Below are 13,517 nucleotides of genomic sequence, written 5' to 3' on the forward strand. Positions count from 1 at the left end.
TTAATGAACAAAACATTTTATTATTTTTGTTACAAAACACTTTGTACTGAAAGAGTTTCTTCTTCTTCCAGGTACTAGCAGGGCAAATATAACATGTAACATATGTAAAATTATGTCTGCCTCTTCCTTAGCCTAAATCTCATTTTTCCAACAGTCTTGATTATCTGTATTATTATTTATAATTATGTGTAAAAAGCCATCACATTTTAACACATGACAATAAACGCTCAGTTTTACACATAACCATGTTAGGAAATTCCTCTTATTTAAAGGTTATTTCCTATTTGTTTCCTCCTGCACTGGTGATTTAAGTGTTTATTTGCCTGTTGTTCGGTTACCAAGTGGATGTGAGGTGGCTATCATCCTTAGCTAGATAAGTTCCTGGAGGGTAAGGAAGCAATCATGTTTTTCTTAATACTGCTAATAAGACTAATCACAGCATGGAACTTATAATTGGTTTCTAATAAACATTCACTGAATATAAAGTAGTTGCTCACATAACATTAAAATACAACAACAATTAAAAACCACTTGTTTCTATATCTTGTAGTTTATTCTTCGATGCAAAATTATTTCTTTGTTCTTGTGGTTTTATTCCCTATGGCTTAGGCCCTGTTGTCACTGTATTTGATTCTGGTACCCTGGGTATTATATATACGCTTATCTGAATTAAGGAAGGGAAAGGAAACATCAAAATGGTGAGACAAAAGACAATGGATGAACCAATGCAACAGCAATACTTATGAGACAATATGTTGTAAACTAACTGTACAAGTTGGGGGGGGTGTGTTTGGGATGGAGAGAAAGTGGGAGAAAAATGAGGGAGGAGGTAACAAGTTTGACAAGAAATGTACTCACTACCTTACGTATGTAACTGTAACCCCTCTGTACATCACCTTGACAATAAAATTAAATATAAAAATGTAGATGCTCACAATGAACAGATTCGTTTCCTTAGCAAAGCATCTCATAACCCTAACTTTCCTATATGGCATTTAGCTTTCCCTAAGGAAAAATCCTATCAGTCCAGCACTCTAGCCTTCCAACTACTGTAGGTTTTGCAGAGAAAATAGATAAGTCTATGAACTGATCTGCATAAGAGTTGAATTAATATTAATATGAATGACTTTCCAATTAGACACAGAACATGAGGCTGTCTTAGAGATAATTAAAATTATCTCCTAGCTTTGTTGATTAGGAAACTGAAGCAAAGGATCAGCAGGTTTTTCTCAAGGTCATAACAAGACAGAGGGCAGTGGTAATCATTTCTGTGTGTTTAAATAGACAGTGTTCAGCCCTTCATATTTAACCATCTTAATAAAAAGGAGTAGTTGGGTACCAGTGACTCAGTCCTGTAATCCTAGCTACTCAGGAAGCTGAGATCTGAGGATGGTGGTTCAAGCCAGCTGGGGCAGGAAAGTTTGTGAGACTCTTCTCTACAATTAATCACAGAAAAAAGTGGAGTGGTGGCTTAAATTTCAAGGCACTAGCACTGAGCAAAAGAAGTTCAGAGACAGCAGCCAGGCCCTGAGTTCAAGCCCCTCAGAAATGGAGCAAAAACTAAAAAGTAGTTACCATATTTTTAAATATGAGTAAACAAATTTTGTTACATAATTTGGGATCCTAAACAAACCACACTAAAACCATTCACTTATTGGAAATATTTTTGACCATTCTTGATCCACATTATTTTCCTGACAATAGGGATATTATGATGATAAGAGAATTAAGTGTCCTTATAGGTAGTGGACAAGCAAGTAAACAAAACTTATGTGATAATATAATGATGTGTTTCTTACTTCAAAAATCACATTCTTGAATTTTAAAAATATATTCTATAAGTAAATGCTTCTATTTATGAAATACACATGGTCCATATGTATTGGATCTAGAGTGGAAAATATAAACACAACATAATAGTTTGTAATTTGTTGTGCCTTAAAAATCTTATTGCATGGACTCAAACTATAAAATAAATAAGGATCAGTAAAAAGTTATTTTCATTGGCATTCTCTTCCAAGTAAATTTATTATAATGCCTATGTCTCGAATCATGCTCTGTACTCAACATGAACTACTGGGAAAAGTTAACACTAACTCAAAATTTCACGAACTATTCAACATTATGGTCAAAGGATGACAACTGCTTAGTTGCCAAATGTTCACAAATGGCTGGGTAACCCTACTTTACCAGCATCTGTACTTATGACAAATCCAACAACCTTTCTTTTTCCTTTCAGGTACTATGTTGGCATGGGAAATATGTTTGTTCATGTCTCTCTCACTTCCTGAAAAACTAGAATTTTTTCTCCTGGAAGGTATGTCTAATGTGACCTCCAGATTCTTAGCTGTGATTCCAAAACAAAACAAAAAGCTTGGTTTGACAGTTGTCTTCAATTTAAACACACACACACACACACACACACACATTTTAGGCATTCAAATTTAAAAAGTGTAGATGTTAATAAATATGAATCGCAAAAAATCACATGGTTGTAGGATTAGGTGACTAACTATGTGGCTTTATAAATGTCAAAACAAAACAACACTGGGTTTCTAGAAATAACTTCAAAGTAAAGCTAGAATTTACACCAGGGATTGCAAATAGGGTCTTCTCTTTTTTTTTTTTTTCCATTTCATCCTTTTTGAACCTCAAAAATAGATTAAAGACTAGAAACTTTACAGACCTTTGACAATGAGTCTTTATAATATTACTGTTCAAACTTCCAATATTTAGCTTTTAAATTTTATTAGCCCAGATAGTAACAGAATAATAATCAGTACATTATTTTCTTTTGCAAGTTTGTTTTTAATGAACAGCTAAAATTGAAGTGTTTATCAGGTACCACAAGATATCCCAAATCATACAAATGTTGAAGGATGGTTAAGTCTTGTTAATTAGCATACATACCTCCCATAGTTATCATTTTTTTTTGTAGTGAGTATATTTAACATACACTTTGCCATCATCTCCCAAGAATACATACCGGTATTAGAACTAGGGAAGGGAAAGGGAATATCAAAATCGAGAGACAAAGGATAAAAAGACAAACAACTCCAAAAGCAATACTTACAAAACCATTTGGTGTAAACCAACTGAACAACTCATGGAGGGAGAAGGAAAGGGGGAGGGGGGAGGGGGGAATGAGGGAGGAAGTAACATATTGTATAAGAAATGTACCCACAGCCTTACATATGAAACTGTCACTTAACATAGTTATCTCAAACTTGATATCTATGCTAACTATGGTTTAGAGACACAGATACTCAACTAGATTTTATGGAGATGATATGGAATAATAAATTTACTCACTAGAGAACCACGGTGTAATTTTTTCCATCTAAAGGACTCTAACTCTGTAAGCGAAGAGCACTTTCCTGAGCAGAAGCATTTTCTAGACATGCCTGGCCCTCACCCAGGGATCCTCAATTCAGTGATGAGAATAGATTCTCAATGTAGACACACAACTTTCTCTTCCTGTCTAAGAATCTCACAGTCATATAGGAATGGTAAGTGAAACTGTTCTGTATCTTTTCCTGGTTGTATATCCAGAAAGATGCTACATAAAATCATTGCAGTTATTCATAAAATAAAATATATTTTATTTCAAGATACAAAGTCACAGGTATTTAATTTATTACAAAATCTGCACTGGCTGTGGTTTGTGATGTGGGTTGGACAAAACCAACAAACAAAAACCTGTCATATCAAAAGCATGAGGTACTTTTTTTTTAACCCTGAAATGAGTATTTTAAAATAATAAACAGATGTTTAACGTTAAACATGCATACTCTAACTAGCATTTTTATTTACATATTACGTCCAGAAAATCTGGTATCTACAAAAATAAATATTATTTCTGCCATGAGAAATACAACTTGAATTTGCTTTTAAAATAATGCTTTTTTATATTATGACCATTGAATAATTTTTAATGTTACTTTATTTCTAATTTTTGAATTTTTTGAATATTTTGCTACAATATCATGAATTCAGTCTCATGCCTGTCCTGCTATGCTTACACTTGTGCCTGGCCAATGATTTTGTTTTTAAATCTAGTTCTGCTGTCATAATTCAGCATTTTGTTTATGTTCCTATCTGTTTAAAACACAGATTGTTATAATTTCCATTTCTCTGTGACTTTAAGCCATACAAAATGCTTGCAGAAAAACAACTAGGAAATGATTAGACATTAGTTTTTAGTCTTTTGTGCTTTCTTTTCTGAGGTCAATCTCTCATTAAAAGTAGGTGTATATAAATGGCATAACTTCAATTCCTATTGATTCCATATGATTCAATGACTACATCTCTATATGACTTCTAATTTTTTTTGGCTTCCCCAAGTCTGTCTTACTTCACCCCATCTCCATCAGTAGCATTAAACATCACCTTTTGGAACTGATATTCTCCTAATAGTATGTGAAAATGTCTGTAACCATACTTCCAAACAAGTCCTTTAGTCTCCTACTCTAAATAGGTTGGTGTCATTATGTCACATAACAAAAATTTTAGATTGGCCACTGTTTCCCTTCAACTTTCTCTTACTACCTGGAATACATCATATTTTATGCTATTTCCCATGTTCAAAAACTTTACTGAGTAGCTAGGATTATAGGCAGGCCCACCAGTGACTAGTTTATTTTGTTTCTTGTATCACTAGTGATTACCAACTATATATTTTTTCAATATTGTATGATGTAAACACACTTGTATAAGAGAGGAAAGTCAACTAACTTGGTTCTTGCTTCTTTTTAAAGACACTTCATCAATCATTGGTCACAACATTCTACTTTATATATGATTTCCAATGACAGCTCATTATAATGCTTATAATGAATCCTATGAACATTATTCTCAGTTTAATATATATTCAAATCATTTGATTTGTTGTTCATACTTTTAATGTTTAACATGAGTATCTTAAACAAAACAAAAGTGATTTACATCACAAACTAAGTAATTAGAAAAGTCAAAACAAAATAGAAGGCAAGGAAAGAATTTATTAACTAATGCTTAACAGTAGTAGTTTGATATACTTCAGTATAAAATAAAAATACTAATTTAACCTAAATTTTATGTGACATTTTGAAAATGTCATGTAGATAACATTACATGGAGGAATAAAAAAAAAAACAGCTTATTTCTTCCTTAAGATATGCTGAGAAAATAGTAGACAGTCTTGAACTATGTCAAAAGTATAATCATCAAATACCATGCAAATTTTACTTAAACCTAAATTCAAAAGAGCATTACAGCAAGACTGCAGATAACTACAAAATACATTAAGCCATCTACCTGGTATATGTATGAAGGAATACACTGATTATTAATCTCACAGGTGATCTAAGATCATAGTGAAACCTTGCCTGCTCACTTGTCAAATTTTCAGGAGACTTAGACCATTGCTTAGAAGCAAAATATCTTTCCTTTGTAATTAATTTACACATTTCAGAACCATGTGGATGGCTACTTGGAACTTGACTATTTACAATTGTAGTAAATAGCCAATAAACATATTCATATTAGAAATGGAACTGTCTTTAACAACAATTTTTCTCACATATGGATTTGTACCTTTGTGTTTAGATTCCCTTTTAAAAACTTAGCTAGATAAAAAAAAGACTATCAGGAGTTAAAACTAATTATACATGTCCAACAATTTTGCCTTTCCAAGAGACACAAAAAATAACACCGTGTAAATTACATGTGTTCCCCAGTATTACATTAGATCGGGTTGATGAGTACTCTATCTCTGCCATTGATTTCTAATTTTCAAAATTATTTCTCTCTTGTGATTTAACACATTAGTGAATAAGATACAGATCTATCTACAGGGATTTAAAAGATATAATTAATCTTTGAAAGCTTTTATGAGATTCTAAAAAAAAATGCCTGCTTTTTACAACCTTCAAAAGTTAGAGGATGTTGCAAGTCAAATAAAAACCAAACTCCTAACCATGATCAAGACAACCCGGGTGGTCCAGCACTGCCTTCTGCTCTGACTTCCTGTTTGCTATCCACTATCAGGTTCATTTGACTCCAATACCATTTACGATTCTTTCTCTATGCTTCTCAAATATGCCATGCTGAATCCTAGTTCGAAACTATTCCCTCTGCTTTGGAAGCTGGGTTACTCTTATCTACCTCTGAAGCCATGCTTTCACATAAGTTTCTATTGTATATTCCTTATAGCATTTATTTGTGTCCCCCAAAATAGGATTCATTGTTTTATTTGTTCATTTTTTTCTGGTGCTAGAATGTTAGCCTCAATGAGAGCAGGAATGTGTATAATTTGTCCCATTAACCTCCACATTCCTAAAAGTGCCTCCTGTATATTAGTAGCCCAACAATCATTTATTAAATAAGTATATGATGGCTCAAAGAAACACAGTACACCACTAGATATCCAAGTGGAAACAATGTATCCTTCCCAACTGAGAGCATCATTTACTAAAAGATAACTAATATTTAATTATTTATAGGCCCTTTTAATTTCAGACTATCACATCTAAGAGGAAGAACATAAAACTGCTCCTCTTACAAGATCTACACTCAGAGGAATTGATTCTTGATGAGCAAGTAAGTTGGTTTTCCCCTGTATTTGTGGCTTAAATAAAGACCCTCAGGGCAAGATGAAATGTACAGCCCATTCTTTCACCAATGTGTATGGGAAATGTGTAAGGAAATTTCATCTTATTTATTCACAGATAAAACTGTCATTCCAATCTAATAAGAGATTAAATATGTTCATTCGGGAATTAGAATATACTACGTGGCATTCTCTAACAGAAGGATAGTATTAGAATTCCTTCACTCCTTAGATAGTAATATAGTTTCAGTTTTCAGTGCCTAAGAATATGCTTTAAATATTTAAGCATAGTTTCTGCTTAATTTCTTTCCTCCAAGATGTTCTTCATGCCTTTCAAATATTTGTCAACTTAAGACTCCAGTGCCTAAGCAGCGTGGGTGCAGGTGTAGCTCTATGGGACACAGTAACCATGGTAATGCCTAATGCTAATTTAATTTGCGGTCTCCTTGGAAAAAGCAGATACACAGGAGGGAGAGAACACCCACTGTGGGCCGAGAAACAGGAAAGCAGGCAGGAGTAGGAAGGCAAGTGGGGAACAGGCCTTAAGCCTTTCCAGCGCACTTCCTTTAGCTAAAAATGTCAAGGCTGGGAACCACAAAAGCAAAGCTATTTTGAGGGAAAATTGATGATGTTGTAAGTCAGAAAGATAAAAAGGTTCAACCTGGCTATTTCTGTTGGATTCCCTTGTAATAATCCAAGTTTAAGCACAGACTCAGTCAAAGAGGCTTCCATACAGATAAGTCAAATTCAAAGAAAAAGCTCCCATGAGTCTGAGTGGTCTGGAGTTTAAGTTTCTCTCCTGAGATCCAAACCACAGGAATGGCCCTGGGGCAGGAGCAATGTCAGTTGTTTCCTGGATCAGACTTAGCCTCAATGTTCTCAGTGCCAAAGCAGGCATGCAGCTTGTTGGAATGGCCTTGTTTTACAGGCATGTGAAAGTCATAGTTGAGTCACAAAAGTGGACAGGTAAGTGTGCTTCCTAACTCCACCCTAGGCTTAGAGAACAAGAATATAACTGGGATTAAGAAGGAAAGTCAGAATGAGATGGGTTCCATTGGCACTCCTTACTAAATGCTGAGATTAAAGGTCAATTATTCAGTCTTAGACCTGGTTTCACCTCTAGTTACCTTAGGAAAGTCACTTGCCAGCTCCCCCTTTTAGCTCACTTGTATCAGAGGCATATGACATTTGCTTCTGATTACTAAAAACATCATAAATGCATATATAATTAGCAAACCTGGACAATTGACACTCTTTCATAGGTGGGACAAAAGCACAGAAGTAAATTATCTATTTGAAAAGTTAATTGTTTTAAAAGACTATATTTAATGACATTTTATATTTCCAGACATGTAAGTATATAATCCTTCCAAGCTACCCATTCATAGTGAGACAAACAGCTGTACTAATATATGAAAAATAAATGTATAGGCCAGGTGCCAATGGCTCACAAGCCAGCACAGACAGGAATGTCTACAAGCCTGTTATCACCATTTAACCTATACAAAGCCAGAAGTAGAATTGTGGCTCAAAGGGTACAGCATGAGCCTCAAGTGAAAGAAAAACTCAGGGACAGCAGGGCCCCTAAATTCAAACCCCAGTATTGGTACACACACACACACACACACACACACACACACACACACACACACACACGAGAGAGAGAGAGAGAGAGAGAGAGAGAGAGAGACAGACAGACAGACAGACAGACAGATAGACCGGCAGAGAGAGAATGAGCAAAAGAGAGAAAGGAGAAAAACAGAAAGCAAAAAAAGAGAAAACAAAAGCCAAGCTTTATGCTTTTAAATATAAATTATTATAGCTGAGTATGACTATGTATATCTGTAATCCAAGCACAGAGGGGGCTAAGGCAGGAGGAAGGAGAATTTGAGGCCAACTTGGGCTACATAGTGAGTTCCAAGTCAACTGAGCTACAGAGTTAGACCTTGTATCAAATAATGAAATATCTCAAAATAGCTTATCAACATAATTTATAAATAATTGACATTCATATATAATACCCATTACATATATTCCCACATGTATATATACATATATGTATACACAGTGATATGTTACTTTGTCTCCTCTGGTATGTTTTAGTTGAAAACAAATTGTTTACAACTTCCCCAATGTCCACAGCATGAACTTAATTATAAACTGAAAGAGGTCCTTGTACTTTATTTTGTCTAAATTTCCATATAATTTCACTAACATGTATAGAGAAAACATTTTACAGTCAAAGTATTACAACTAAAAGAAAAGTTTATCTGTTGAATATGAAAGACCCAAGTTCAAAGTTCAAAGGTTAGTTTCAAATAGTTTAAAATAAAATGTCATCTAATTGCATTCATAGTGTCTTAAACTTTTTTATTCACTACAGAACTGCTTCCAATAAGCATCCTGAATAAATTTCACAAGGAAACACCCACAGCCATAGCTGGAAGTAATAACAAAGAATGGAAAAATACAAAATAATGTGTAGAGGTAAAAAAGCAAGACAGATTTCTTTCTTCTCTCCCATGTAGACAAAAGCTCATCCCCACCCTACACAGTCAAATATCAGCAGCTGAGAATCTGCATTCATTCTTCATCTCTCCCTAACACACCTAAATCTTCCATACCCTCTCACCCTTTGGGCACCACATTTTAATTTGCAGTTCTTCAACTGCTTTTTGGCACCTAGAATCAATTCAAAAATCTAATTAATTTTTGAGACTATAAAAAATTGTCTCTCATAGTGAATAAAACAAGTATATAGAATCAATGACCCTGGAAGTGAAAGATAAAGTCTAATCTCGTATCATGAGCACTATAATCAAACTGCTTGGAGAAAAATAAGCCTAACATTCAAATATTTACTAAGCAGAATGATGCATATAAAATTAAATATCTGAGCTAGGTACCTAAGATGAAAAGAGCTTATTAGCTTCTTTAACTCATTTGTATCAGAGACAAAAGTGTTTGCAATTGTTCTAAAATTTATTTTCAGATTTGTTCATTTACAAATTAGTCATTTACCTCAATGAGCACTTTTGTAATTAAAGTATATACTACTCATCCAGAGGTGTTTACTTCTCTATTAGCTCAGGTTCTTTGTCATAATTACCCTAAAATCACCAAATTTTTTTCCTATTGTGCACAGAGGCATCAGCAAATCTTTTAGAGATGTAGTTAATGTCATCCATATATCTAAGCAAAGGTAATCTTAATTTCAAATGCCAACAATGCAACTCTATTTGTCAAAAGCACAATCCTCCAGTCTATTATCTAGTAAAACTATTAAAACTCAACACAAAACATGGCATAAGATAATGTTGCTTAAGCTGGGTACCAGTGGCTGATACCTATAATCATAACTATTCAAGAGTCTGAGATATGCATGATCCTGGTTTGAAGCCAACCCAGGCAGAAACATCCTTGAGTCTCCATCGCCAGTTAACCAGCAATAAACGTGAGCTGGAGGCATGACTCAAGTGGTAGAGTGCCACCAGTGAGTGCAAGACCCCGAATTCAAGCCCAGGTTCAGGGCAAGATACAAAATATGGAGGGGGAAAAAAAATCTGCCAGCAAGTACTTCTCTAATGTTAAGAAAAATTTCACATTGGTTTAAATCAAAAGGGGTAAAAGAAATGAAATGATTCCTTCAGGCTTAAAGGATTGACACCAAGTTTCACTTCTGGCTGCATATTTCTAACGAAGTTCAAGATCCCTGAAAATAAATACATGAAGAGAGAAAAATCTCCCTTTTGCCTCAGCAGAGCAACAGTAGAGGTTGCTGTGGGAAGAGAAAGGCCTTGAGATGGGCGTGCTGCTGGTGTCTGGTTTCCAGCAAGAGGATGCCTGCTCCTTCTGAGAAGCATGAGGACCTACTAGGATGAGGTCACACTGTGCCAGTTTCACTGTGTCACGCTCTTTGAGCACATTCTTTCTCATTCTCCTCCCAGAGAAGGTACTGTCAACAAGCCATCCTAAGACTGGTCACATCCAATCCAAAATTCCTGGGAGCACTGGTTCTGCTGCTGAGAATGTAGACATAACTAGAAATCTGAAGTAGTACAAGACTCAGCCAGGAAGTAGGTTGTCTGAGAAGAGGGAATAATTATAACAAGAGAAATGAAGAAACTTAAAATTAATTTCACAAAAGTACTACCTTTTAAACAAAGGAAAAAATATCTTGCATCCATTTCCTGGAGTTCGTATCAATAAATTTATTTTATACAATCAGATGTGTTCCTCTCGATGAATATATCCTTTTTTCATCTCACTGTGTGTGAAGTACTGTTTGTTTGTTTGTTTTTAAACAGAAGCTCCATTGTTTAAATTGCTTAGATACCCTGATGTATGTTAAGCAATTTCCTACTTACACATTCTTAAAAGAAACCATTGGAAATTACTTTGAAAACAAACTGTGAAATATGAGAAATAAAATCAAATCATCTACAAACAGATAAAAGCCATGTACCACCTCCTAAAGTCTTAATGGCTCTGACACAAATCATGAATGCAGATGTAAATCTATAAAAATCAAATTGAAGCACCAGTAAATTAGTGTTAACACACATTGAAGAAAAATAAAGTCTTCTACCTTTTCTTGAAGTGAGATCCTTTTGCATGTGTTGGGGGGAGTGATTGAAACACCTGTGATCTACAAATTCATGAGGATTTCTATTAGAAAAACATACTTATTGCAGAGAAAGATGGGGGTGAACTACAGAAAGGATGAGATTGATCAACATACATTGTACCCATAAACTAACATGTTGAATTGAAACATGTGTACAACTACCTGGAGATAATAATACTCTTAATTAGTTATTGCTCAGTTATTTTTTAAAAGGTATTTTTTGTCACAGTCAGGTTTGGTCTTTAGAAGGCTGTAATCTTCCTATTAGGCATGCAATCAAAAGTGTCCTGAAGAGTTTTTATTTATTCCATCTATTTTGGCTGCCAAAAAAATGTTATAATTGCCTAGAGTAAAATGACAGGGTGGCAGTGCTATCCTTTTAAACAGGTACCTGCAGCTCCCTGAAAGGGACATTTTGCATAATAGGGTTCACATAAAAAGGCTTTGTTCTCCATCGCCTCACCGTGGCCGTAAGCCTTAACTGCAGTTATTTCTCCTAACATTTTTTTTTTTAGCATTTAATTTCGTTTCATACTAATACTTCCTAATCCCTTTCACTCACATCTAAAACTATATCGATCCCTTTTTTTTTCACACTACAGATTTCATTCACAACCCACACCCTCAAAGACCAGTTTTATAAGGTCTGTCTTATAAGTATTCATTCTGCTTTCTGACATGTAGAGGGCCTATTTTAATGTGTTTGGGCATATGCGTCCATGCATTTAAACAAAAAGGTTTCACACTTGCTCCGTTTTAAAAGGCCTCTGTCCGGGAAGCATTATGATAAGAGCTTACAACAGATGGTGTAGAGCAATTGTCGCAAACAAGGTTGATGTTTTAACCAGGGCTTTTTTTTTTTTTTTTTTAATTTTCTGACAAAATCCTGCAGCCTCGATGCCAGGAGGGATAAAAATTCATTTCCCCGTTTTCAAGAGATGGTGTTTTCTAACTCCATCGCTTTACCAACCCGCCCCTTCCCCCACCCTGCACCCAAACACACACCTCCCTGCTCTTGGCCCCTCCATACTCCTTCTCGATATTTCCATCCTTAAACAAAAGGCGAGGTTGGGGAAGAAAGGCACTCAACCCTGCAGCCCCCCAAGAAAGCCTTTAGGAAAGAAGAAAAGAGATGGAGGTCAATGCAGCTCACCACCCCCATCCTTTAAGAAGAAAAACAATTTTAAAAAGACGATGTCGAAGGTCTGGCTGAATTAGAGTCCTTTCTTCCGACCCCGCCCTCCAACCCCATCAAACACTGATTTCTCATTTTCCAAACATTATAAATATGTATCAGTCTCCCGCCGCCTTCCAGCTGTCAGCGAGAGATGATTTAAAACTCCCTCTCGCTCCTCATTCATCCTTCTGCCTTGAATTTCTCCCGTTCTCTTTGTGTTAATTCCCCGCTTTCTGCAGTTCGGGTCCTATTAGCTCTCCAAACCCGTACCCCAAGCGGACGTTAAGTTTCCAGTGGTTTCCAAGTAGTCCCTAACCAGGGCGCTCCTCCGTCTCCCCATCCCGAGTTCAAGTGCGGAAGAGGCCGGCGGGCCCCAGGCCGCCGCCAGGTGGGAGACTGGACAGCGCCCAGCGGCGCCAAGTCCCGGAGCACCGGGATCCCCTTCCCGCGCCCACTTCTTTCTGGTCTGGGCTTCTCTTCTCAGACACCCAGGTTCAAGGGTGGGCAGCACCAGGGCAGGGCCGGGGCTCTTACCTGGGCGCAGACACTGGGTGCACCCGCGGTTGCCGCTGTCACTGCCCACGGGCTTGCAGAGAGGATGCGTTCCCTCCGCAAGGGGAAGAGGAGGACGCGGGACGGGGGAGACGGGGAGAAAAGGACAAGGAAGACGGCGAGGCGGAAGGAAAGAAAAGAGAGCAAGAGGAGGAGGAGGAGGAAGAGGAGGAGGAGGAGGAAGATGCTGCAGCCACTGGTACCGAGAGCCCGCGCAGCCCGAGCGCCCGCGCAGTCTGTGCGCCGCGCCCCCGCCGCCGCCGCTGCCGCCTCCCAGCGGGGCCGCACAGCCCCGCCCCTCCTCCGCCTGGCCTCCGGCCCCGCCCCGCACAGGCCCCGCCCCGCACAGGCCCCGCCCCGCACAGGCCCCGCCCCGCGCAGGCTCCGCCCCCCGCGCAGGCCCCGCCTCGCCCTGGTCGCCCAGTCTGGTGCGAGCCCCACGGCTCCGCCCCCTCAGGCCCCGCCTCCAAAGCGGCCCCGTCTATAAAAGCCCCGCCCCGTGCCGGGTCCGCCTGAGTCCCTGAGCCTCGGCGCCGCTGCAGTGCAGTAGAGAGGGTGTCGCGGGCGCCCCG

At 37.6% G+C, this 13,517-nt stretch overlaps 1 protein-coding gene across 5 annotated transcripts in view; it reads right to left on the reverse strand.

Moving 5' to 3' along the window:
• Positions 1-13,047, reverse strand: part of Map2 (microtubule associated protein 2) — a 257,458-nt gene extending 244,411 nt beyond the window's left edge. For all 5 annotated transcript variants that reach the window (XM_048344848.1, XM_048344851.1, XM_048344849.1 and 2 more), the window contains exon 1: positions 12,928-13,047. The gene's annotated coding sequence lies outside the window, so the exon portion shown is untranslated. The remainder of the gene's footprint in view (positions 1-12,927) is intronic.
• Between the last annotated feature and the right edge of the window lie 470 nt (positions 13,048-13,517).

This window comes from Perognathus longimembris, chromosome 4 (genome assembly GCF_023159225.1).
Source record: "Perognathus longimembris pacificus isolate PPM17 chromosome 4, ASM2315922v1, whole genome shotgun sequence".
NCBI classification, from domain to species: domain Eukaryota; kingdom Metazoa; phylum Chordata; class Mammalia; order Rodentia; family Heteromyidae; genus Perognathus; species Perognathus longimembris.